This window comes from Phoca vitulina, unplaced genomic scaffold, assembly GCF_004348235.1.
Source record: "Phoca vitulina isolate PV1807 unplaced genomic scaffold, GSC_HSeal_1.0 scaffold43, whole genome shotgun sequence".
In the NCBI taxonomy this organism is placed as follows: domain Eukaryota; kingdom Metazoa; phylum Chordata; class Mammalia; order Carnivora; family Phocidae; genus Phoca; species Phoca vitulina.
The window spans coordinates 12,248,964-12,274,326 of NW_022589746.1; the positions used below are offsets into that span (position 1 = coordinate 12,248,964).

Sequence of the window (25,363 nt, forward strand, 5' to 3'; positions counted from 1 at the left end):
TCCCAGAGGCAAACATCTCCTGTACCTACCCTTGTTTTCCACTATTGATTTTTCCCCCACATATAGTATGTATGTTCTCTCTGCGTCTGCTTAGTTCATTCTGCATAATATGTTTAGATTCATCCATGTTGCTGTGTGTGTTGATAATCCATTCCTTTTTATTAGCGACTAGTATTCCATTGAATAAATGTACCACAGTGAGTTTACCCACTCTTCTATAGATTGATACCTGGACAGTTTCCAAGTTGTGGATATTATGAATAAAGCACCTTACAATATTCTAGTATGCTTTTTTCTGCTTATGTGTGTATGTGTATGTGTGTATGTGTGCACATGCATGCATAAATGTGTGCACTTGTGCATGTACTTAGGTTTATATGTTGTCATCTCTCATGGGTAAATACTGCCCAGGTGTGGGATTGCTGGGTCATAAGCTTAATGTATGTTTAATTTTGTAAGAAATGACCAGACCTGCCTCTAGGAAATGTTCCTTGCTCTTAGAAAGAGACCCCCGTGTAGAAACAAAACAAAGAAACAAACCCTTCCTTTGGGCAAGGTTGTGTCTAGATAAGATGCCCAGACATCTGCAGCCCTGAGGACAGAGCTGACACATGGAAAGGAACAGGGTCATCGGTGACAAATTAGACCTTGGTGTCACCAGCTGCGGGGCTGCCTTCCTTGAAGTTAGGTGAGTAATAACATTCCTTGTTATTTAAGACAGTTTGAATCAGAGATTCTTTTATTTTTTTATTTTATTTTTTAAAGATTTTATTTATTCATTTGACACAGAGAGAGTACAAGCAGGGGGAGGGGCAGAAGGAGAGGCAGAAGCAGACTCCCCACAGAGCAGGGAGCCTGATGAGGGGCTTGATTGCAGGACCCCGGGATCATGACCTGAACCAAAGGCATATGCTTAACCCACTGAGCCACCCAGGCATCCCTGAATCAGAGATTGTTTTAAAAAAATGTATAGAGTTGTGCTCACTTCGGCAGCACATATACTAAAAGTTGGAACAATACAGAGAAGATTAGGATGGCCCCGAGCCAGGGTGACGCGAAAATTCATGAAGTGTTCCATATTTTTGAGATGTGCACTGGGTGTCATATGGAAGTGATGAACCACTGAATTCTACTCCAGAAACCAACATTGCACTGTATGTTAACGGACAAAATTTAACTTAAAAAATGTATAGAGTAAAAATATTTTTATAGGGGCGCCTGGGTGGCTCAGATGGTTAAGCGTCTGCCTTCGGCTCAGGTCACGATCCCAGGGTCCTGGGATCAAGTCCCGCATTGGGCTCCCTGCTCCTTGGGAGCCTGCTTCTCCCTCTGCCTCTCTCTCTCTCTCTGTCTCTCATGAATAAACAAATAAAATTAAAAAAATATATTTTTATAAACTACTGAAGTATCACATACATACAGAAAAGTGCATACAGAATAATTCCCACAAACCGGATATAGGTTAGTGACTGGCCTCCAGGTGGAGGAACAGCATGACCTGTAACAGGGCAGCCTCGGGGAAATGGGCCATACCACATGCCATCAAAATTACAAGTGCAAACATAACAGTTGAGGCCCAGTTGAGTTCACTGGGGCATCCCACCAAATGTGTAAGGAGTGCCCCACAAAAACGAAGTCAGACTTCCCCTTGAGAAAGCCCCCTCCCCTCTCCCGGTCTCCCCAGGCCCCCACCTCCTCCTGCAGCCACTCCGTCCATACGGGTTTCGCTCCCATAGTCTCTCTCCAAATCCCGCTCTGCTTGCCCAGGTCGTTGTGCAAGGCCAAGCCGTCGTGTTAGCTGAAAGAGCCACCACCGAGTGTCCCTCAGCACGTCCTGGGGTGCGCGGTGAGCAGGAGGGGGACACCACTGTCACAGAGTCGCCCCACTGCATACCCCTGGTCCCCACGGGACCGGTCGAAACGGGAGAGGCCAGGAAATAAGCCGTGTGACTTTGGACGCATGTCTACTGGGCCTCGGCTGTTATTTTATTTGTAAAGTGGGTCGAATGACGGTAGCTACTTCCTAGGGCCGTTCTGGGGGTGGAACGTAAAGGGCTTCCGTGTATCAAGGGGGCTTGTGTTCTGGGGTTTAGGGGATAACGTCTTTCCAGTTTCCACCCTATGCAGGAAGGGATGCTTGCCACGGAGTGCCATCAGCGGGAGCACCGAAGATCACCCGTGTCACTGGAGCTAGACCCAGAGGGGGCCACCTGCTGGGTCCCCACGCAGAGCTGCCTGCAACGCTCAGCTGGCCCCACATGGGGGGATCAAGGCGTCAAGTGGCCTTGCAGGGTTTGTGAGGGAAAGCGTATTCTCGTGGAGACATCAATCCAATTGTAAGCCCTCCAATTAGAATACACTTGAACAACTACATATGAACACAGAGTGAGAATAAGCTACAAATGTGGTTTCAGGTTTTTGGTCTAGGATGCACCACCACTAAGTGGACCTCAGGTGGAAATAAAAATGTAGCGGGGTGGGGGGGGCAGGTGTGCATCATGGAGACTGGAAGACCATTAGCCAACTGTAGATAAAGAAAAATTTGGACGAATCAGAACAGTCAATAGCTAAAGCTTCTCTTCTCAGAAACTGACCTTTAGAGATACTTATATTAATTGGATATTAAATCGTACACCAGTATTTCCCAAAGTTCATCCATTAGTGCATAGCTGACATGATTTTTCCCCATAATTATCACTTGTACTATTTTTAATTAGCATTTTTCCTTCAGTGAGTTCCTTTAAAAAAATGGCTTTAGCCTCACTCTATAATTTACATCTCTAATTCACATCAAAGCCACTACATAACCATCAAAAGAAAAAGTGTCCACTCTGTGCCATTGAAAAGCCATCACCCTTTGCAATCGATTTTCTCCTGTCATGGACTTTGCAGATAGTGGCTCACTCCCCAGCCAATCTCAGCAAGCCGTGTTCATAAGGTCCTGAGCTAAAGAATGTCTCCAGAGACGTTTTGCAGAGAAACCCAAGGCTTGATTCTCTTCAACCAAACCCATGGCTCTCACACAGTTCCCCGTCTCAGCCAAGGTCGATGGCGCTCTACCGGGTCTTCAGCCCAGAAGGCGGTGAAATCACTCTTGCCTCCCATCTTTCTCCCACCCTTGTAAGCCCGACAGGAAATCCTGTTGGCTCTGCCTTCAAACACACCCCTGTTCGGACCGCTTCCCATCATCTCCATCTCCAGCCCCTTGTCCACGCCTCTTGGTTGGGTGTCGTGAAAGCCTCTACCTTGTCTCTCTGCTTCTCAACCCGCTTCTCTGCAGCGTGTGTTCCCGATGGAATCAGGGTGACAGATACACTGGAAAGCTCTCCAGAGGCCAGATCGTGCCACCGCTCTCCCCGTAGATGTCTGACGATGTCCATCCACAACACAGCAACGTCAAAAGTCCTTCAGTCCTTCCCGACCGCCATCCCCTGCACGTCCACCCCATGCGTCTTGGCCCCACATCAGCTGCTCCTGTCTTGGTCTCTCTGCTCAGGCCACCCTGGCCATCTGCTCCTTCTTCCACCCAGCAAGCACATTCTTGTCTGGGGATCTTTACGTGTGCCCCTCCTTTTTCCATGAATGCTTTTCCTCGGGCATAAACACGGCTTGTCCTTTCTCCCACTTCCTTCAGGTGCCTATCAGAGAGGGCTTCTCTGATTACACCATGTTCAGCAACCTTCGCTCACCTCTTATTTTGCTTTCTTCTTCTTAGCATGTATCACCTAACAGATCACATTTAATTTTATTTTCTGTCTGTCTCCTCCCATTTAGAATGGAAGCATCATGGGAAGATGCTTAAGACTTTGTTTTGGCCTAAAAGAGTAGGCTTGGCAAATAGTAAGCATTTAAGAAGTACATGAATAAATACTGGGCTGCAGAAATACTATCTGACCATTACAGTCAAGGGTCTGGTGCCTAGAAAGAGCAGAACCAGGTAGGGAGCACCACCTGCCCCAGATCCTAGTTCTCTACCTTACAGTTATAGTTATGCTTCCTGTTACATGGGTAGCATTCTTCCTGATTCACATATTCATTCATTATTGTGTAATGATATTACACGGAGCTACTTTCTCTGCTACATGGGATGCTGCCCATTACATGAGTCACTGAATCAAGCCAGTAAGATCTTTAAAATGTACTCAGTTGACTCTGACCCTCCTCCCTCTCATGCTCTCTGTCTCTCATTCTCTCTCAAATAAATAAATAAATAAATCTTAAAAAAAAAAAAAAAAAAATGTACTCAGTTGAATTTTGTTTTTGAGCAGTTCCAAGAGCGAGTGCTCCAGGAAACAAAGAAGTGACACATGGCCTTTGTGACCCAGACACAGAAGTCACATGGCAGAGTTTCCATGTTCTCTGGTTGTCATTATGGGCAGTCACAAGCCCACCCAGCTTTCGGGGGGAGATGACACAGATCCCCACTTTTCCACCAATGGAAGGTCAAAGAATTTGCAGCTGTGTTTTTGAGCTGCCTCAGGGAGGTATGACTCAGTTAAGAGGGGGGGAGTAATTGGGAAAGTATCTTGAGGATAAAAGTTTGAGCAGGGGTAGGACAGGGCAGGTACGTTTAGGAACCATCAAGAGACCCATGTGCCCGAATGGGAGACTGGCAAGGAGAAATGTCAAAGCCAAACGCAAAGGCTTGGCTAGGTGAGTGCGAATACCTGGTTTAGGAGTCTAGTCTTTATTCTATAGACAGGTGGTGTTTAAACCGGTTTGCTTACGTATCCCTAAGGGAATTTTGAAAAACACATTTTTAGGCTTGTATCCATTTTTTTCCCCATAATTTAAAAGTAATTGCAAAGGTCAGCAGCTCTATGTGGTCATTCAGGCTGACGGAGGTTTTCCACCTTCTTTCTGTGACATCCAAGGTCACTGCGGATACCTCCCTCCAAATCTGTGCTGCAGTCTGGAGGAGCTCACGTGGGAAGGCGTTATGGGCCAAGGACGCATTGGTGCAGGTCACTTCCACTCACTCTCCATTGGCCAGACCTCAGTTAATGGCCACTCCTGATGGCAGGGGACACCAGGATGGAGCAAGGAACACAGAGTTTGTGGAAGAGCTAGCGGTCCTCGCTACAGAGCATCTATATGTACAGCATTCAGGACATTTGCTGGCATTTGGGAAGCATTCAACACAGAGCCTGCTGCTATTATTAACACTATTATTATTATTTATTATTATTACACGTTCAGTCTGCAGGTTGTGTTCTGTGCCCCAGTGGATGTGCACTCCCTACGCCGGAGCTCAGAGGCCCCCGAGGTAGATGCACTTTAGGCAAGGGAGGCCCCGGAGCCTTGGAGCCCAATTCGTAGCTCATAAACCTCAGCCGGCAACTCGGCTGCCCGGCTCAGTGGGCTGCAGACGGAACCTGTGCTAAGTCCTGGCCCAGCTCCCCACGCGGCTGTTTGTCCATCTCCTGCCTGCCTTCAACAATCCACCGCCCCCACCCCACCGTCCTCCCTGCCTTGCACCCAACTTCTACCTCCAGGAGTCCTAGGGTGGACTCCGAGACTCCTGGAGAAAGCCAGGGACTGGCCCTGGGCCGAGAGGCGAGTTTCCGTCCCCGTAGCTGCTGGAGAAGCGGCCCCAGCTTTAAGAAGTCGAGGCTTTTGGGCTTGCTGTGTGAGGCCATGGGTGGAATGTCGCCGACTTCCAAGAACGGATCGAACGTTCAGTCTTTGCTTTCTTTTCCCTGCCGCTGATACCTGGGCCCCAACAGTTGGAAGAACAAACTTTTTCCCTAGGGATTCTAGAAGCCACGGAGACTAACACAGAGGCCACATTGCAGGAAACGGACGTTTGGTTTTGTCCTGGGAAGGCCCCTGGGGACAATGGAAACACTGCTTTATTTGCTTCCCTAAACTCCCAACTTTAAACGCCTACTATCAATTTCTTTATGTAGTTACAACCTTTCTAGACAAGTGGGCCATCCCCTGGTCCAGAGCTTAACTCCTTCATTCAAAATGACCCAAACTCACATCTCCGGGCGGATCTGTCCTGCCAAGTCTCCACTGGGTGCTGGGTGGTGGGTGCGGTGGAGACAAAATGTACTCTTTTCCAAATCAAACAGAAGAAGCAGGTGTGCCCGAGCCCACGCGCGCGTGTGTGTGTGTGCACAGTGCAAAGTGACAAGCTCCAGGTGTGATCTCCCAGGGCTGGTGCCGGGTTTTTCCACAAGCAGGCTCAGCTGGGGTGTGTTCTGCCCGGGGTGTGAGTCAGCACACAAGTAGTTAAGTCGGCAGCCGGGCTCCCCGGGCTAGCGCAGTGGCCTCCGGGACTTAGCATGCAGCACCGCTCAGCAGAGCCGGGTCCTGGCGCTTCCCAGGAGGACTGACATGCCGCCTGGAACAAACAACAGCAGGTCTAGGTACGTAGCCGGGCTTTGATGGATGGTGTTTTGCTCTCTCCCCAGAGGACGGAGCAACGGTACTTCGTGGTTGCCAACAGAATCCGGTGTTTATTGAGCCTCCTGTTTCTTGGGGGAAAATGAGTCATAGGGATGGGGGAGGGGAGGGGAGCAGCCTCTTCAGCCTCATTTGTTTCCCCGGCCGTGGCCCTGCCAGGTTTCCTTAATTCCGTCTGCATTCCAGGGCTGGGAGTTCAGGTCATTTGAATGTCAGCATTAGAGGTGGGGAGGTCGAAAGGGCTCTTTTTGCTTTCTGTCAGTCTTCAGATCTACATTCACGGATAGGGATTTGGTTTGAAGAGTTATTTGCTGAGTTGGTGAAGTCGAGTGGCAGAAACCCATTTTCCTGGCCCATTTTGAACGGCAAGGTTCATATTAGCAGTCTTAAGAAGCAAACTTCTCCGAATTTACCCCACGCCTGAGTGAGAGCATGTTTTCAGAGGTGGTCTTTGCCTTGCTTACAGCCTGAAAACTGCCGCTTCAGGTGTCTGCAGTGTGACCTGAGATCACTTTGAGGATCCCGGTTCTTGTAATGAGTCTACTCGACTGGGTCGCCCTGGTCTTCCCATCCCTTTAGATGACTCTATTCTATCGCTCACAAAATAGCTGGAATTCTGAGTAGATGGGAACTACCCTCAAAAACTTGGTTTGGATGGAATTTCCAAGGATATAGGGACTTAGGCAACATTTGGATCTCATTCCATCTCCAATTTTTTTTTTTTAAGAGGGGGGGGGGGGGCAGAGGAAGAGGGGGAGAGAGAGAGAGAGAGAGAGAATCCTAAGCTGGGTGCAGAGCCTGACACGGGGCTGTATCCCATGACCCTCAGATCATGACCCGAGCCAAAATCAAGGATTGGAAGCTTAACCAACTGAGCCACCCAGCTGCCATCCTCCCCCATTTTTTTTTAACTAGATTACCAGTTTATTATAAAAGGATGTAACTCAGGAACAGACAGATACAGGTATGGAGAAGGGGCGCAGAGCCTCGCTGCCCTCTCCAGGTTCACCACTCCCCCAAATCTCCACGTGTTTACCAACCTAGAAGCTCTGCAAACCCCATCCTTTTGGGTTTTTATGAAGGCTTCATTACAGAGGCATGATTGATTGAGTCCTCATTCCACGTCTGTTCTGTCACTGCGGCATCAGCCACCAATAACTGACATCGATGACTTTGATGATCAGGCTGATATGTTCACTGCATCAGGAGTCAACAGATGTGAGTTCAAATCCCCTGTCTGCGACTCATTAGCTCGTCGAACTTCCTTGAGCCTCATTTGCTTCGTTTGTAAAATTGGGATCTGGTGTGTAAGTATCTGGAATGGCTCTGGTACTCCAGAGAGACCTAGGAAAGGCTCTGACACCAGATTTAGTGGAGAGATACACACTCATTAAATAGTAAGTACCAGCCTGGAAGAGTGTATACAGTTTCGGAGGAAGAAATGGGGTCAGCCATTCACTGTAGGTGGGGAATCGCTGTTCTGAGAGTTAGCATCTTTTCAGCCCTCTGCAGTTTTCACGGCAATATCACACACTCTACTGGCTTCACAATCCTGTAAACTAGGAGGATGAGGAGAGGCATGCCATCATGCTCAGCCCCATCACCTTTACCACAAGGAAATCTTTAGTGCTGTGAGGTGACCCACCTGGAAACCTTGCCTCATTGGTTAAAGCAGAGATGCCAGGAGCTGGCTCTGAATGTTCTTCCAAATAGGCACCTTTCCAAAGCCTTTCTGCAGTGAGAACTTTGGCAGTCTCTTCCTTTTCCTTGCAGAGAAAGAAGTCCCTACTTCTCTGCTGAGACCGCAAAAGGTCGTGTGTAGGTGAGAAAAATGGAGAGCTTACCAAATCTCTAGTGCAAATACACTGTTGGGAGAGAGAGGGAGGAAACCAAGCTAATCTGGACCACTTCTCAGGGCAGGCAACGGAAGTTCTACTAGCACTGGGGTGGAATGGGTATTTTGGAAAAAATGGTAATAAAAACTTAGACTTGGTGAATTACCCGGTCTTAGGATCAAGACTGTTAAGCAGGAGATGGAGAACCACCTCATATCACTAGATTTGAATGTCAAGGATCACCTGACAGGGAAGGAACTTTGATACCCAGACTTCCTGAAGCAAGGGACCCTTTTGGCTGTGACTCTAAGTTGTCCCACCCACCTATTTTCCCATTCAGCATGCGGGAATTTGTCCCAAATTTCTCCAGAAGAGTGGAGTCCAATTACCCTTGTATCCATGGTCATGAAGCTTCTCCTCACACCTTACTGAGGACAGCTTTAGTGACATTAAAACACTTGAGGAGAAGGGGACAATGTGGTCAGCAGGTAGTCATCCACCACTAGATTATGGCAGCCATTGAAACCACTAGAGGGCAGCGCAGAGACTCGTACTGGTGACCACGCGGGGGGGGGGGGGGGGGGGAGAATTTTAATGTATGCTAATGAGCTTCTTAGGATTCTGCCAAGAAATGAGGTCCCTCAGGGCCCCAGAGAATCTCCGGGGACTGTTTTCCTTATTGTTGTTATTGCTATCCACATTCCCTGATTGCTCTTGAAGACGGGCTTGGTCTGGGAAGAGCAGCTAACAAAAAGATACACATCAAAGCGTATTTATGATTATTTATGATACAAAACAAAGCAGTGTGTACCAGCTGGATGTGGTTTCCACTGCCACCTAGAATATCCAGTCTCAATTCCTGCTCCCCATTGCCTCCCTGGCTCCAAGCATGACACTGTTCTCTTAGATTATACTTAAATGTCTCATCGGCGGCTTGAGAGATATTGGGCCCAGTGACGATGGGGTGTTAAGGAAAGTTCAGCCAGTTGCGTAGAGACTGCCCAACCTCACTTTTCAGTGACTTCTTTGGTGGCTTGAAACCAACCACGGTGAGAGTATTTACATCACAGAAATTGGCAAATGGTACAACACACCCGGGCTTTCTATTCCTGAGAGCCGGTTGTTAAACATTTAGCAACACACCACTGCCAATGTTTGTCGCAGAAAAATCTTTGATAAAGAAATGATGTGCTGGTTTAAGGCATTAGGAGAAAAAACAAACAAACAAACAAAAAACAGGGAATGCTACTACCTTCCGAAATGCTCTGACCCCTGAACTATGTTAATTGTATCACATAATGCCATCTTTGTTACTATACTTACAAGAGGAAGAATTTATAAGGAAATCTTTGCAGCTGAAATGTAAGAGTTAAGTGTAATCCGTTTCCAGCTCATTTACCATTTGGGGTTAATACAAGTAGAAATAAGAAATTTTCCAAGCCCTAATGTAGAAGATCATTTGTTGAAGTTCATCTCCCTAACTTCATATCCATGGAGCCTGGGTATGACCGGCACTCCACACTGATGAACTCTATGGCTGGGCTGACTTCAGATCTCAGAGAGTGGGGAAGCTGCTGAGAACTTCCTTTATAGGGGCATTCATTCATTGATAGATCCTTAAAGTTTCTCCTCTGGTCATGCTAAACCAAAGGAAATTTTCCTTTTAGAAGATGAGAACTTCCCATGCATGATACTACCATAAAAGAGGAATTATTCGTTAGCACTTAATAGGTGTCTATACTAAAAAAAGAAATAAAGGGCATTGTGAAGCAATCAGATTTAGTCATTAAGTACACCTGATTCTCAGTGAATCCTCACAACCACGGGAAGAGATGGCTACAAGTATAATCGCCAATTTAAGATGAGGAAATTGATGCATCAATGCATTTGGTGAGGGCATTGCTGGGATATGAACTCAAGAAATCTTAATCAAGAACCCATCCTCTTAAGCCACCCTTCTTTAGCATCTCCCTGCAAGACGGGTGACTAGAAATTGAGCTCCTCTCCTCTGAACATGAGCCCCTACTTTTGTCGCACAGATCTCATAATTTGAGCAAGTTTACTACATTTTATGAAGCCAGGACTCCATTCAGACGGAAAGTGGAGGTTGAAGGATGGAGCCAGGAAGTTCAAGGTTCAACAGGTGCAGCCATGGCCAGTACCCAGAAGTCATTCTTTCCAACCTTTCCTTAGGCGAAAGAAAAACAAAACTCTTACAAGCCGACTTTTCACCTCTCCTCCTCTTCTGGGTTCCACTAGGAATCTTGAACAATGTTGTAACATTCTTAGAAGAAACCAGAAGTGTGTTTCTCTCCCACACACCCTCTTCCAATGTTGCTGGAATCTTGGAAGTAAGGCAACATTCTTGACGTTTCTGTTTTGTGTTGTAGTTACAAGTGTTAGCCTCAGCCCTCACCCTGATGCTTTTGCGCCTGATGTTTATACCCACGACTCAAACTGAATCTATTTTCTTCTCCACTGCACAGTTGGTTTACCCAACTTTCTTCTTCCGATGTGGCACCACAAGTCTCTCCCAACCTTAAAACACTGGAGTGATGTTTGATTTCCCCTCTTCTTCTTCTTCTTTTCCCACCTTGACCAATCCAAGTGGCAAATCCTAGAGGGATAACCCATACTTCTTTAATGTAGTTCTCCATTCTCTATTTCCACTGCCAACCCCAGAATAACACCTTGGCTCTGGCATACCTGGGGTATGAATGTAGGAGTGTCACAAAAGAACATCATCTTCCAGAAAGTTAAGGTAGAAAAAGACTGTGTATGGCTGCCCTTGGTGTAGCCAAACCACACTACTTGCTATCATATATATTTGGGGCTTCCCTTCCCCTGCACTTGGGCGAACACTGATACATTAGCATCCACATCTATACCTGGTAAAATCTGTTCTGTTCTTCAAAGTTTGGCTTCAATTCCATCTCCTTCATGAAGCCTTCCTTGATTTTTCAAACTAGATATGATCTATCCTTTTTGCAAGCCCCCAGAACATTTTTAAAGATGTTTATGTCAAACCTTGCATTATATTTATTTTGCACCTGTCTTGTATTCCCCCATATAATCAGCAGAGAGAAAGGTTTTTTAATCAAATTTTTAATTTTTTTTATTAAAAAAAATCTATTTCACTGGGCTGCATACATGGTAGGACCTTCATGAACTGACCTGTTCTGACCACCCTCATCATGTTTTTCCTCAGTACCCCGTTTGCCTTCTCTGCCCCTGTAATAGCAGACAGCTTTGCACATGCCATGCCTTCTGATCGGGGGAAGTAGATTGCTGGAACAGCCACAGTTCTCCACCTTCCCCTGAATCTACGCCTCCCGCAATGTGACTTCTCGTCAAGAGGTGGAGACCATTTCTCTTCCCCTTGAATCTGGGCTGGCCCCGCGACTTGCTTTGGTCAGGACAATGCAGCAGAAGTTACAACATGTCAGTACAGAGCCTAGCTTGCACATTTCCACTCGTTTTCTTGGAAACTGGCCCAGATGCCACGTGAAACAACCCTGGGCCAGCCTGTAGGAGGATGAGGGACCATGTGTAACAGAGATGAGCTGTCCAGTAGAAGCCATCCTAAACCAGCAGCTCCAGCCAAATCCTAACCAACCCAGCAGCTCTCTGTTGATGCATTTGCAAGCCCCAGCTCAGCAGAACTGCCCCGTTCACCCAGCCACATGGCTAGCCCACAGAATCATGAGCTAAACAAATTGTTACCTCCAGCTATTAAGCTTTGGAGTGGTTTGTTACGCAGCCAATGCTAACTGATATATTAGGTTAATAGCTACCTTTCTGAACTCCACTTAGATATCACTTCCTTGGCAAAGCCATCTCTGACCACTTTCGAGTCTGGGTCAGGGTTCCCTGTTAGGTATCCCAGAGGCCCACAGAGTCCAGTGTTATAATTACTTGGCAATCATCTCTATCTTACATGAGACTGTACGATTTTTGAAGGCAGGAATTTTGTCTTAGGAATTACATTCTTTGGGTCCTGCACAGTATCTGGGACTTGGTAGATGCTTGAGGAATATATTTAAATGAAGGAAGCAGTGGATTAACTCAGAGGCTGTAACTCATGGCCTGCATATGTTCAATTTGTCCCACATAGAGTGATTGATACAATGTTTTTTAAAACCTTGTTTGCCTACATTTGAAAATCAAGAAATTTAAGATAAGCCCCATGTTACTGAATGTTCACTAAAAGAAATGGAAAGATGCATCGATATTGGGCCTTCATTTCCTCATTTATCATCGAATCTGTGTGGTTCTGCTGTGTCTGCGAGTTTCACTCAGCTGCTTACCCGCTATAAAACACTCGACACTTAGGTAAGCTGCTGATAAATGTGTCTGCTCACCCAGTTCTGCCTGCTGATGGGAGGCAGCTTCTCTCTTCCTGGCAAGATTTGAAGCATTGCTCATAATCTCATTTTTCTCCTCTCCAAGTTGAGTTTGTTTTTTCTCCCTCCAAAGGGTTTTCAAGAGTAATTTGGCTTACTGCCTGCCTCAACTAGAGCCAGATGTTTTCTTCCATCTCCTAATTCATTTTCATTATGGCAGGAATTGTGGTTTGGCTGGAAGTAGCCTCCTCACCCAGCAATGCTGGCAGGCCTGTCAGAAACATGACGGTTTTCTGATGTTTTTCCCCTTTAATGGTGCTCAGAAGGGTCTATGTAAAACCTACTATTCGTGGTCTCTTTCCGAACGTATTGCAGAGCCTTTTCAAAAAATTAATTAATCAATTACTTTTGTGATTATTCTATTTACAAGGCTTAGAACTCACTGATGTTCGGCAGGAATGCGCTGCTATAGGTATACCAGTTGTTTACCTGGCATCTGTTCTAATTGGGTCAGGGCTCGGGCTGAACCAGTAGTTAAATCTTTTGAACATATCAACCCTGAACTTAACACATTGGAATGGAAAACATGCTAGTCTCCAATTATGCCTGTACCTTTGGACTCATCTATGAGGCAACAGGCTTAAGTACGTGGTCACAGCTCTGTGCCACTTGGTGGTATCAATTCTCTTATGTAAATACCAACTTAATTATCCAGTTCAGAAGAAACTTTATCTCTTATGGTGCATCCAAAGTTCAGTTTACCGGGGCATGAAGGGCAGCTCAGCCCGTTTTCTGATTAGTGAAATGAATAAGCAGGTAGAACTCGCTCTGTTCCATTAGGCCCAACTAAATTAGTTGTTGCCTCATTATTTCTAAAAGTCCCTTGGGATCAGACAGCCGACTTACGAGTTCAACCAAGATGGAGTCTGAAGTGGACACAGTCTACCTCATAAAGCCAAGAGAAGGAAGAGGAACTCTCTTTTTTGTAGTGGTTGTTCTTCATTTAAGAATACATAAGAAGAGGGGCGCCTGGGTGGCTCAGTCATTAAGCGTCTGCCTTCGGCTCGGGTCATGATCCTGGGGTCCTGGGATCGAGCCCCGCATCGGGCTCCCTGCTCAGCAGGAAGCCTGCTTCTCCCTCTCCCACTCCCCCTGCTTGTGTTCCCTCTCTCGCTGTGTCTCTCTCTGTCAAATAAATAAGATCTTTAAAAAAAAAAAAAAAGATTCTAAGAATACATAAGAAGAGACTAGCAGAGTTGACACCTCCTTTTTCAGCCTCATTGGAAATTAGGTTACTCTATGTGACTTTTTCACATCTGTATTCATCCATTGAAAAAAAAATACCTTTGTATCACAAAAGTAATACACAATCATGGCAAAACATTTTAATATGGTTAAGCAAAATGCAGATATAAATAAGTAATATAAATAAATAAATAAATAAAAATTTTCCCCAAATCGCAATAGCATTCAAAATGGATTAGTCTAGTTATCTCTTTGTCTCTGTCTCTCTCTCTCTCTATTTTTGACAGCTTTAAAACTTGGGACTGTTTTCTTTTAAACCCCAAGCTTTAAAAAAAATCTTGAAGGGAATGTTTTCAAATCTGTTACACATTCTCCTGCTGTGTTAGAGATTGTTAAGCAAAAATGACTCAGGTTGTTGTTCTGACTACTGATCATTGTCATGGCTGAGTCACTGTCTCTAGAACCTCCTTTACATGCTACTCTTATCACCTATGTGCCTGCTTCTAGAGACCTGGAGTTTTCCAGTTTTCTGTGATTGGAAGAAAAAGAATGGTTGGTTAGAACTGTTTGTCAATTAAAAGTCAACAAGTTCTGCACAGGTAAAATGCAGACTTTATTTCATAATTTTCTGTGACCTGGAGACATTTTATATTTACTTCCCATTTATATTTATGTCTTAGAGTTGAGACTGAATTAGAGAGATTTTAGTATATTATGAAATGTAACATTGAGCATCTTTTCATGTATGGTTCATCATTTGGATGTCTTCTTTGGAAAAAAATGTCTAGTTCTGCCCACTTTTTAATTGGATTATTTGTTTTTTTGCTATTGAGTTATAGGAGTTCTTTACATATTTTGGATTAATCCCTTATCTGACATATGGTTTGCAAATGTTTTCTCCCATTCTGTAGGTTGCCTTTTCATTTTGTTGCTCGTTTCCTTTGTTGGGCAGAAGTTTTCGTTTGGTGTAATCCCACCTGTTGCTTGTACTTTTTGCATCATATTCACAAAAATCATTGCCAAGGCTAATGTTAAGGAGCTTCTTCCCTGAGATTTCTTGTAGGAGTTTTACAGTTTCAGGTCTTACGTTTAAGTCTTTAATCCATTTTGAGTTAATTTCTGTGAGTGGTGTAAGATAGGGGTCAAATTTCATTTCTCTTTATGTGGTCATCCAGGAATAAAACCATTTGATTTTTTAAGTTTAAATTCAATTAGCCAATGTATCATTAGTTTTTGATATAATGTTCAATGATTCATTAGTTGCGTATAACACCCAGTGCTCATCACATCACGTGCCCTCCTTAATGCCCATCACCCAGTTACCCCATCCCCCCACCCACCTCCCCTTCCGCAACCCTCGGTTTGTTTCCCAGAGTCAAGAGTCTCAAATGGCTTGTCTCTGATTTGTGGCACTTATTGGACTGAAAGAAATGTCAAAGAAGATACAAGATTTAGCTAAGGAGTCCTCTTCATGAACTGGTGTTAATCTGGTGGCTATGTTCATCAAAATGGGTAGGGGGCTTGCTCTGGAAAAATCGTTGCTTAACAGAGAAGCATTTACTTCTTGCTTATGCAAAGTGCAGTCCTGGTCCGATGACTCTCTGGAATAGGTTTCTTCCAAGTGGTGACTCAGGGATTGTGTAACCTATCATCTGGAACAGGCAGTTATCAGGGTCACCAGAGCAGAGGAAGAGAGATCATGGAGAACCCACACCCCCTCTAAATGCCTCTGCACTAAATACTTCAATCTGCAAGTGACACATGTCATTGTCACTCACAGCCCATTGACCAGTGACTACCAGGGGCCTGGAGAGCATAACCTCCCTGTATGCCCACAAAAGAGCAGAGGACCAGATATGGGTGAGGGCTTCAAGGCTCCATCACCATGACCTTAGGCAAGTACTGGAATTTCTCTATCTGGCAGGGGGCAACCGTGGAATCCTTACCTCTTCCCACCATCCTGAGTCTAAATCTGATTTCTTCTTAGCTTTGTGATTTTGACTGCTTTGTAGACACTATGTCCTCTTACTCTAAGAGTATCGGGCAGCTACGAGTAAGGGACAGATGCTTGATTTTACTGGCAATATAACCTTTGGCTAATTGTTTCACTTCTCTTGGACTCTTTATTTTTCTTTTTAATTGGAATGTAGAATGGTGATAGGAACAGTGCCATCCTCAGAATATTGCTGTGGGTACTCAATGAGACAACTCATGTAATGTTTTAGGACAGCGTCTGGAGCATATGATGAGTTCAGTCCATTCATGTTATTTTATTTTTTATTTTTATTTTTTGAAGGTGACTGTCCTCCTTGTGCTGGCTTGATAAATGCCTACATAGGAACAGCTCAGTACGTTGGTGTTGTCCTTCGTGTCCTGGCATGATTGGTCAGCCCAATCCATGCCAGTCCCTTTCATCTACTGACCCATAAAATGGAGTCACAAACTCTGTAGGGGATCGGAGTCTTTTCCCAAGACCATCAACCCCCCTTGCAGTTGTGTCTCATCTGCATTAGCTTAGATTCCATCGCTGCCTGGCCCTGTCTTGGCTCTGTATCTCAGTTGGATCCTGCCTTTGGCTCCCACAAGCTCAATATTCCTGTCTGGCTTCCCCCATCGTTGAGCTCTGGAGGTCTCTCTTAGAATTATGAGAGAAGTCTGGGCTGGCCCCTTGCATTTCTGGAGTACTCATTTCCCTCAGGGGGGAGCTGCCCACCCTAAACTCAGCCCCTCATGATACAAACCCTGCCTCACCTTCTGGTTCACACACAGGCTTGGTCCTGGCCTCCACACAGCAGAGGGAACATCAGACACCCCCTCTCCTTTCATGAGCCACCCCCTTTAAGCTGGGGCATTTCTGGTGCCACCTAACCCTTATCACCATCCCAAACCAATGAAAAGCCAGGATGTTAAGTCCTCCCACAGGCATTATCCCTCCAGGTGGATATACACAAGCAAGAATTTTTTCTCTCCCCACTCCCCTGAATCTTAAGTAGATTGTCCTTGGGAATGAGCCAGACAAATTAGAGCAAGAGAGAATGTGAGAAACAGCATTTGTTCCCTCTCCAGCATGGGGTGGGTGGGGGGAGTCCAGTTGCCCTCCCCCCTTGCTTTTTGGCTACTATCTAATGGGGGGGGGGGATATCTGTGAATCGTTGCCAGTGTATTTGCTCTGGGCAAGGAAGAAAGCAATTTTCACCAGGCAGGGTTCCTCCTCAGGCTTGGTTCTGCCCAAAACAAGAAAGACAAAATGCTTTCATGTCAAGTTCCACTTGGTTGTCCTTTTCCCCGTTGGCCAGAGAGAACATTGAGTCAGGCTAGACTTTGATATAAGTAAATTTTCTACTTCTCTTGGTCCTCTCCCCACAAGTTCTATCAAAGGATAATATGGTATTTTTTACCCCTATACATCAACCTACCTCCCTCCCCTCTGGTAACCATCAGTTTGATCTCTGTACTTACAAGTTGGTTTCTTGGTTTGTCTTTCTCTCTGCCCCCCACCCTTTTTTGTTTTGTTTCTTAAATTGTCCTTGATAGGGAAAGACTGAATGCTGATGAGTGGAATCAGGTGGTATTTGTCTCTCTCTGACTGACTTATTTTGCTTAGCATAATATTCTCTAGGTCCATCCATATTGTTGCAAATGGCAAACTTCTGTTTAATGGCTGAATGATATTCCGTTGTGTATATATACCACATCTTCTTTATCCATTCATTTATTGATGGACACAGGCTGCTTCCATAATTTGGCTACTCTAAATAATGCATTAATAAACAGAGTACATGCATTCCTTTGGATTACTGTTTTTACATTTTTTTGGGGGGGCGGTTAAATACCCAGTAGTGTGATTCCTGAATTGTATGGTAGCTCTATTTTTAACTTTTTGAGGAAACTCCATACTGTTTTCCACAGTGGCTGCACCAGCTTGCATTCCCACCTATAGGGCAAGAGGGTTCCTTTTTCTCCACATCGTCACCAACATTTGCTGTTTTTTGTGTTTTTTATTTTAGCCATTCTGAGGTGTGAGGTGATAGCTCATTGTGGTTTTGAGTTGCATTTCCCTGATGTCAAGTGATATTGAGCATCTTTTCATGTGTGTATTGGCCATCTGGATGTCTTCTTTGGAGAAACGTCTGTTTATGTTTTCTACCCATTTTTAATAGGATTATGTGTTTTTTCGGTGTTAATTGTATAAATTCTTTATATATTTTTGATCCTAACCCTTTATCAGATATGTCATTGGCTAATATCTTCTCACATTCCTTAGGTTGCCTTAGGTTGTCTTTTAGTTTTGTTGGTTGTTTCCTTCACTGTGCAGAAGCTTTCTATTTTGATGTAGTCCCAATAGTTCATTTTTACTTTTATTTCCCTTGCCTCAGGAGACCTAGCTAGAGAAATGTTGCTACAGCTGCCAATGTCAGAGAAGTTACTGCCTGTGCTCTCTTCTAGGATTTTTGTGGTTTCAGGTCTCACATTTAGGTCTTTAATCCATTTTGAGTTTATTTTTTGTATATGGTGAAAGAAAATGGTACAGTTTCATTCTTTTGCACGTTGCTGTCCAGTTTTCCTAATACCATTTATTGAAGAGAGCGTCTTTTCCTCATCGGATATTTATTGCTCCTTTGTCGAAGATTAATTGACCATATAATTGTGGGTTTATTTCTGGGTTTTTTATTCTGTTCCATTGATCTATGTGTCTGTTTTTGTGCCAGTACCATACTGTTTTGATTGCTACAACTTTGTAATATAACTTGAAGCTTGGAATTGTGATGCCATCGGCTTTGGTTTTCTTTTTCAACATTCCTCTGGCTATTTGGGGTCTTTTCTGGTTCCATACAAATTTTAGGATTATTTGTTCCAGCTCTGTGAAAAAAGTTGATGGTATTTTGATAGGGATTGCATTGAATGTATAGATATCTCTATACATAGACATTTTAACAATATGTGTTCTTGCAGTCCATGAGCATGGAACATTTTTCCATTTCTTTGTGTCTTCCTCAATCTTTTATGAGTGTTCTATAGTTTTCTGAGTACAGATCTTTTACCTCTTTGGTTAGGTTTTTTCCTAGGTATCTTATGGTTTTTGGTGCAGTTGTAAATGGGATCGACTTCTTAATTTCTCTTTCTTCTGTCTCAGTGTTAGTGTATAGAAATGCAACTGATTTCTGTGCATTGATTTCATATCCTGACATGTTGCTAATTTCCTGTATGAGTTCTAGCAATTTTGGGGTGGAGTTTTTGGGTTTTCCACATAGAGTATCATGTCATCTGCAAAGAGTGAGAGTTTGACTTCTTGGCCGATTCGGATGCCTCATTTTTTTTTGTCTGATTGCTGAGGCTAGGACTTCTAGTACTATGTTGAACAACAGTGGTGAGAATGAACATCCTTGTCTTGTTCCTGACCTTTAGGGGGAAAGCATTCAGTCTTTCCCTATCAAGGACAATTTTTTCTGTGGGTTTTTCATATATGGCCTTTATTATGTTGAAATATGTTTCCTCTAGACCTACTTTGTTGAGGGTTTTCATCATGAATGGTTGTTGTACTTTGTCAAACCTTTTTTCTGCATCTACTGAAATGATCATATGGTTTTTACCATTTCTCTTATTGATGTGACATATCATGCTGATTGTTTTGTGAATATTGAACCACAATTCCGTGCCGGAAATAAATTCCACTTGATCGTGGTGTATGATTTTTTTAATGTATTGTTGGATTCAGTTATTGCTTGTATTTTGTTGAGATTTTTGCATTTGTGTTCATTAGAGATATTGACCAGTAGTTCTCTCTGTTTTTATTTATTTATTTTTTGTGATGTCTTTATTTGGTTTTGGTATTAGGGTATTGCTAGCCTCATAGAATGAATTTGGAAGTTTTCCTTCCTTTTCTATTTTTTGGAATAGTTGAAAAAAAATAGGTATTAACCCTTCTTTAAATGTTTGGTAGAATTCACATGTGAAGCCATCTGGTCCTGGACTTCCGTTTGTTGGGAGGTTTTTGATTACTGATTCAATTTCATTGCTGGTAATTAGTCTATTCAAATTTTCTATTTCTTCCTGCTTCAATTTTGGTAGATTATATGTTTCTAGGAATTTACCCATTTCTTCTAGGTTGTCCAATTTGTTGGCATATAATATTTCATAATCTCATAATTCTTCGTATTTCTGTGGTGTCAGTTGTTTATATTTCCTCTTTCATGTGTGATTTTATTTATTTGGGTCCTCTCACTCTCTCTCTTTTTTTATGTGTGTAGTTAGATGTTTATCAATTTTGTTGATCTTTTCAAAGAACCAGTTCCTGGTTTCACTGATCTGTTCTATTGATTTTTTAGTTTTTATATCATTTATTGCTGCTCTAATCTTTATTATTTCCTTCCTTCTGCTAGTTTGGGGTTTTGTTTATTCTTCTTCTGGCTCCTTTAAATGTAAGGTTAGGTTGTTTATTTGAGATTTTTCTTGCTTCTTGGGGTAGGCCTGTATTGCCATATACTTCCCTCTTAGAACGACTTTTGCTGCATCCCAAAGGTTTTGGACTGTTGTGTTTTCATTTTCATTTGTTTCCATGTAGTTTTTTATTTCCTCTTTGATTTTCTGGTTGACTCATTCATTGTTTAGTAGCATGTTATTTAACCTCCATGTATTTGTGGTCTTTCCAGATTTTTTTCTTGTCGTTGATTTGTAGTTTCATAAATTGTGGTCAGAAAAGATGTGTGGTATGACTTCATTATTCTTCAATCTGTTGAGACTTGTTTTGTGGCCTAATGTGTGATCTCTTCTGGAGAATGTTCTGTGTGAACCTGAAAAGAATGTGTGTTGTGCTATTTTAGGATGGAATGTTCTGAATATATCTGTTAAATCCATCTGGTCCGGTGTGTCATTCAAAGCCACTGTTTTCTTGTTGATTTGCTGTTTGGATGATCTGTCCATCAATGTAAAGTGGGGTGTTAAGTTCTCCTACTATTACTGTATTAATATCAATTATTTCCTTTATGCTTGTTATTAACTGTTTTATGTATTTGGGTGCTCCCAGTTTGGGTGCATAAATATTTATAATCATTATATCTTCTTGTTGGATTGTCCCCTTTATGATTATATTTAGTGCCCTTCTTTGCCTCTTTTACAGTCTTTGTTTTAAAGTCTATTTTGTCTGATATTTGTTGCTACTCCAGCTTTCTTTTGATGTCCATTTGCATGATAAATGTTTCTCCATTCCCTCACTTTCAATCTTCAGGTGTCTTTAGGTCTGAAATGAGACTCTTGTAGATAGCAAATAGATGGGTCTTGTTTTTTTATCCATTCTGTCACCCTATATCTTTTGATTGGAGAGTTTAGTCCATTTATATTCAAATAATTATTGATAGATATGTATTTATTGCCATTTTGTTACTTGTTTTGTGGTTGTTTATGTAGTTTTTCTTGATATTTTCTTCTCTTCCTTTCTTTCATGGCTTGTTGGCTTTCTTTAGTGATATATTTTGGTTTTTTTCTCCTTATTCTTTGCATATTTATTATTTTGCACTTTGATGTGTGGTTATCATTAAATTTGTATATATCATCTGCATATAGATAGCAGTCTATATTAAGTTGATGGTCATTTAAATTTGAACCCATTCTTTACTCCTGTCCTCCCCATGTTTTAGGTTTATGGTGTCGTATTTTACTTTTATTTTATGAATCCCTTGTCTGATTTTTACAGAAATACTTAATTTTACTGCTTTTGTGTTTTTTCCTTTTTATACTCTCACTTATGTTCTTTCCTTTCTACTCACAGAGTTCCCTGTAATATTTCTTATAGGGCTGGTTTAGTGGTCATGAACTCCTTTTAGTTTTTGTTTGTCTGAGAAACTCTTTTTTTCTCTTTTTTAGAGAAACTCTTTATCTCTCCTTCTATTCTAAATGACAACCTTGCTGAATAGAGTATTCTTGGCTGCAGATTTTTCCTTTTCAGCACTTTGAATTTATCATGCCACTCCCTTTTGGCCTGCAAAGTGCTGAAAAATCTGCTGATAACCATATGGGGTTTCCCTTATATGTAACTGTCTTCTTTTCTCTAACTGCTTTTAAAATCCTTTCTTTATCACTTTTGCCATTTTAATTACCCTGTGTCTTGGTGTGGATCTCCTTGGGTTGATTTTGGAGAGGAGGGTCTCTGTGCTTCCTGGATCTAAACATTGATTTCCTTCCCCAGATGAGGGAAGTTTTCAGCTATTATTTCTTCAAATTAATTTTCTGCCCCCCTTTCTCTATCTTCTTCTGGGATCCTTACAGTGTGAAAAATGTGGTATTTTTTCCACAAGTGCACTGTGCAGGTGGGAGATGCTAAGCCTCTGAGGTTTATGTAGAGGGACTGAATTACATCAAGAGATACTGTCACCTTGTTCCTGAAATGAAGATAAATGCAACTGCAGCCTGTTTTCCCCAATCTGCCTTCATAATCTTGTATGGCAAACCGGTCAAATTTTTCACTGCCAAAACAATAAATCCATATCTGTGGTTTTGGAAAAAGATGAATCACCAGAGAAGAATTTCCAAATATTCTGCAAAGGTTATATAGCCCCGTGGTTTTCTAGCAGTAGGAAAATGAGGAAAATTTTAGATTCCAGTCTTACCTACATTTCAAACCCTCTACGTGTTTCAAAAACAACAAAGACACCCCTTCTTCCCAAGGCTGAGTTTGTTAAACTCTAATGGGGAGATCATTAGAGCTACCCATGAGGAATACACCAAGAAAAGAACTGTGCTCTAAGGTTTAAATGCATGGAACCAACCACACTTGGGCATCCACATGTGGCCTAATTAATATGGTAACTCATTCACATTAAGCCATAGAGTTATCAAAGAACTTTAAAAAAAATATTGTCTATGTGAAACTTTCAGCAAGGTAGATTTTTGTTAGTCTCCGTTTTCCTAAAAAGGAAAATGGAACAGAGGGATTAAGGTCACTGAGAAAAAAGCCTCAATCTTCAGATTCCAAATTCCAGTCCTTTCCATATACTCAATCTTTTGCCTTTGTCTTTTGCCCTTTGTACTGAAGGCGGGACTGAGTAAATTTGGGGAAAGAAACTCTGTAGCCCCAGAGGAGTGTATCTATTTTTTTCTATGAGAAAAGCAGGACTGTCAATATTGTTGGGAACAAGGGCTTTGTGAACCCCCCAGAAAAGAAGAGCCACAGCGCACTGCTCTGTGACACGTCACCTTCCTCCTGGGCTCTGCCACTATGGTCGGAGCTGTGACCTCCCTCATAGAAGGAACCTGGGCTCTCCACTGCAGTGAAGTACATCCCTTAGTCTCAATTTCAAGTTCAACATATAACAGGTGCAAAAGGGGTTTAATAGGAAACAGTCTCTCCAGCTTAGAACAGAAGGGACCTCTTTTCTATCGCTTGAGGTTTGAGGTCAAGATTCAACAGAGACAAGTGTAAAGGTGAATCTATAAATAGTCATCTGATAATGGGACTGCTTTGAGGTTCAAAGGGATTTTTCATTACTTGGCAAAGCGTATGAGGTGGTAAGGTACCAATATGGCAGCCCTGTGTACTTAAAACTAATTTCTTTTCTGACTTAATGAAGAATTCATTGGGTCAGAGTGCCCATCACTTTTAACTTTAAAAATGTTCCCAGAGGCAGCTTGGCATACAGTGTCCAGTGATTAGAATGCATATATTCTCCAAAGGGAGGCCCAATGCTCACTTTCATGAGATTTAGCTTGGACAGGTTCTTAAGTTGGAGGTAACAGAATCAACTCCAGCTAGCTCAAGAGGAACAGGATTTATTAGGGGATAGAGATAACTTGCCCAATCATTGTGAAGGCTCAAAACAGAGAATTGGGGTTGAACTTCCAGAAAAAATTCTCCAACTTAAATACAGACTTGATCTGCTGAGGGATAGGCTGCTTTGGTAGTGATCCTGGAAGAAGGAAGTGGCTACAGCATCTAGAAGAAGCCACCATACTGCTGTCTCAGAGTCATGTTGCCACAATCCAAACCAACAAGACAGATGTGCAATACAGAGTGTCTCTTCCCATGTGGCTCAGTTCTGAATCAAAGTCTCACACTAGTGCATCTGAAAGGCAGAACTGAAACTGCATCTGGAACTCTAGGCAAATAAGCATCTGGCGTTGGCATGCCCGCTGGGTTTAGAAAGGGTATTGAGGGAAGCCCTCTACAAAGCCAATAGTGCTTTAAACCACAACTCTTCCCTCCACTTGCATACTAAAGAGCAAAGCTTATTTCCCATCTATCTAGCCTCCCACCTATCCCTTTATCTGTCTATCACCCATCCATTTATCCATCCATACATGTATCCATCCATCCACCCATTCTTCATCCACCCATCCACCATCCATCCATCCACCTACCCATCCATCCATCCACCCATTCATTCATCCACTCCTCCACCATCCATCCATCCACCTACCTGTCCACCCATCTATCCAATTTTTGCACTTTTGGTATTATTTCTTTTTTTAGAGAATCTGTTTCAGGATGTGTCTGAAAGATAAGGACTGCTTAAAGGGTCTGACTAGAATACCATTAGCACAGTAACATTTTTAACAATAACCCCTTAAGATCATCAAATATCTAGTCAGTGTTCAAATCTTTGCAATTATCTCCTAGTTTTCAAAAAAAGTTCTAAATAATGAGGGTTTGGTCTTACAGCATAAGTTGATTGGCACGTCTTCTCAGCCTCTTTTAATCTACAGTTTCTTCTCCTTTCTTCTCCTCCCCTCTCCTGCCTTGGCCACTCTCTTCCCCTGCCTTCCCCTCCCTTGCTTCTCTCTCTCTTCTCCATTCTGCTCCTCCTCATGTTTCCTTCCCCTCCTCCTTCTCATCCTCTTGCTCCTCATCCTCTCTCTCCCTCTCCACTTCTAATTTCTTTGTTAAAGAAACGGGGTCATTTGTCCTAGAGTCTTTCACAGTCTGGACTATGCTTACTGTATCCCCATATTGTCCTCTAACATAGTTGGTTGTTTCTTGTATATTCCATAAACAGGCACTCAGATCTAGAGGCTGATCCAATTTAGTGTTACTATTTTGGAAAGAGTACTTGAGAAGAACACATCATTCAGAGGCTTGCAACATTCATTTGTCTCTCTTTTGGTGACTTATATAAGCATCCAGTCAATGACCATTGCCTAGTTCCATCATTTCACTAGGGGTTGCAAAGCATGTAGATTCGTGGTATGTCATTCTTTCCTCAATTATTGGCTGGAATATTTCAAGTGTGAGAAACTATCCCTCATTAATGATTTGGCTTTCCCAAGATACCTTTATATAGGAAAAGTAGAGTACATTCTTGATCTCCGCCCCCCCTTTTTTAAATCACTTTTCAGAAAAGCAAATTGGAATTTGTTATTTTAAAGGTTGCATCTTTTACAGGTAATCAATGAGGTGTTTTTTTATTTTTAGTATCATTAAAACATCATGGATTTAAGCAAATTTGGTTTGTGTCAATCTACTGCAATTATTTTTTTAAAAAATTGATGCCCAAATTGACCTATTTGAGAGAGAACCTCTAGTTCTTTTTACACAGTTCT

The 25,363-nt window shown here is 42.8% G+C and overlaps 1 protein-coding gene and 1 non-coding gene across 5 annotated transcripts in view; both read left to right on the forward strand.

The window, feature by feature from the left end:
- The first annotated feature begins 977 nt into the window (after positions 1–977).
- LOC116648462 lies at positions 978–1,084 on the forward strand. The gene has a single exon (XR_004302530.1). It is a non-coding gene; the product is annotated as a U6 spliceosomal RNA (small nuclear RNA).
- Positions 1,085–6,284: 5,200 nt separating this feature from the next.
- ASAH2 (N-acylsphingosine amidohydrolase 2) overlaps positions 6,285–25,363 on the forward strand; it is a 95,071-nt gene continuing 75,992 nt past the window's right edge. For all 4 annotated transcript variants that reach the window (XM_032430388.1, XM_032430387.1, XM_032430390.1 and 1 more), the window contains exon 1: positions 6,285–6,374. The gene's annotated coding sequence lies outside the window, so the exon portion shown is untranslated. The remainder of the gene's footprint in view (positions 6,375–25,363) is intronic.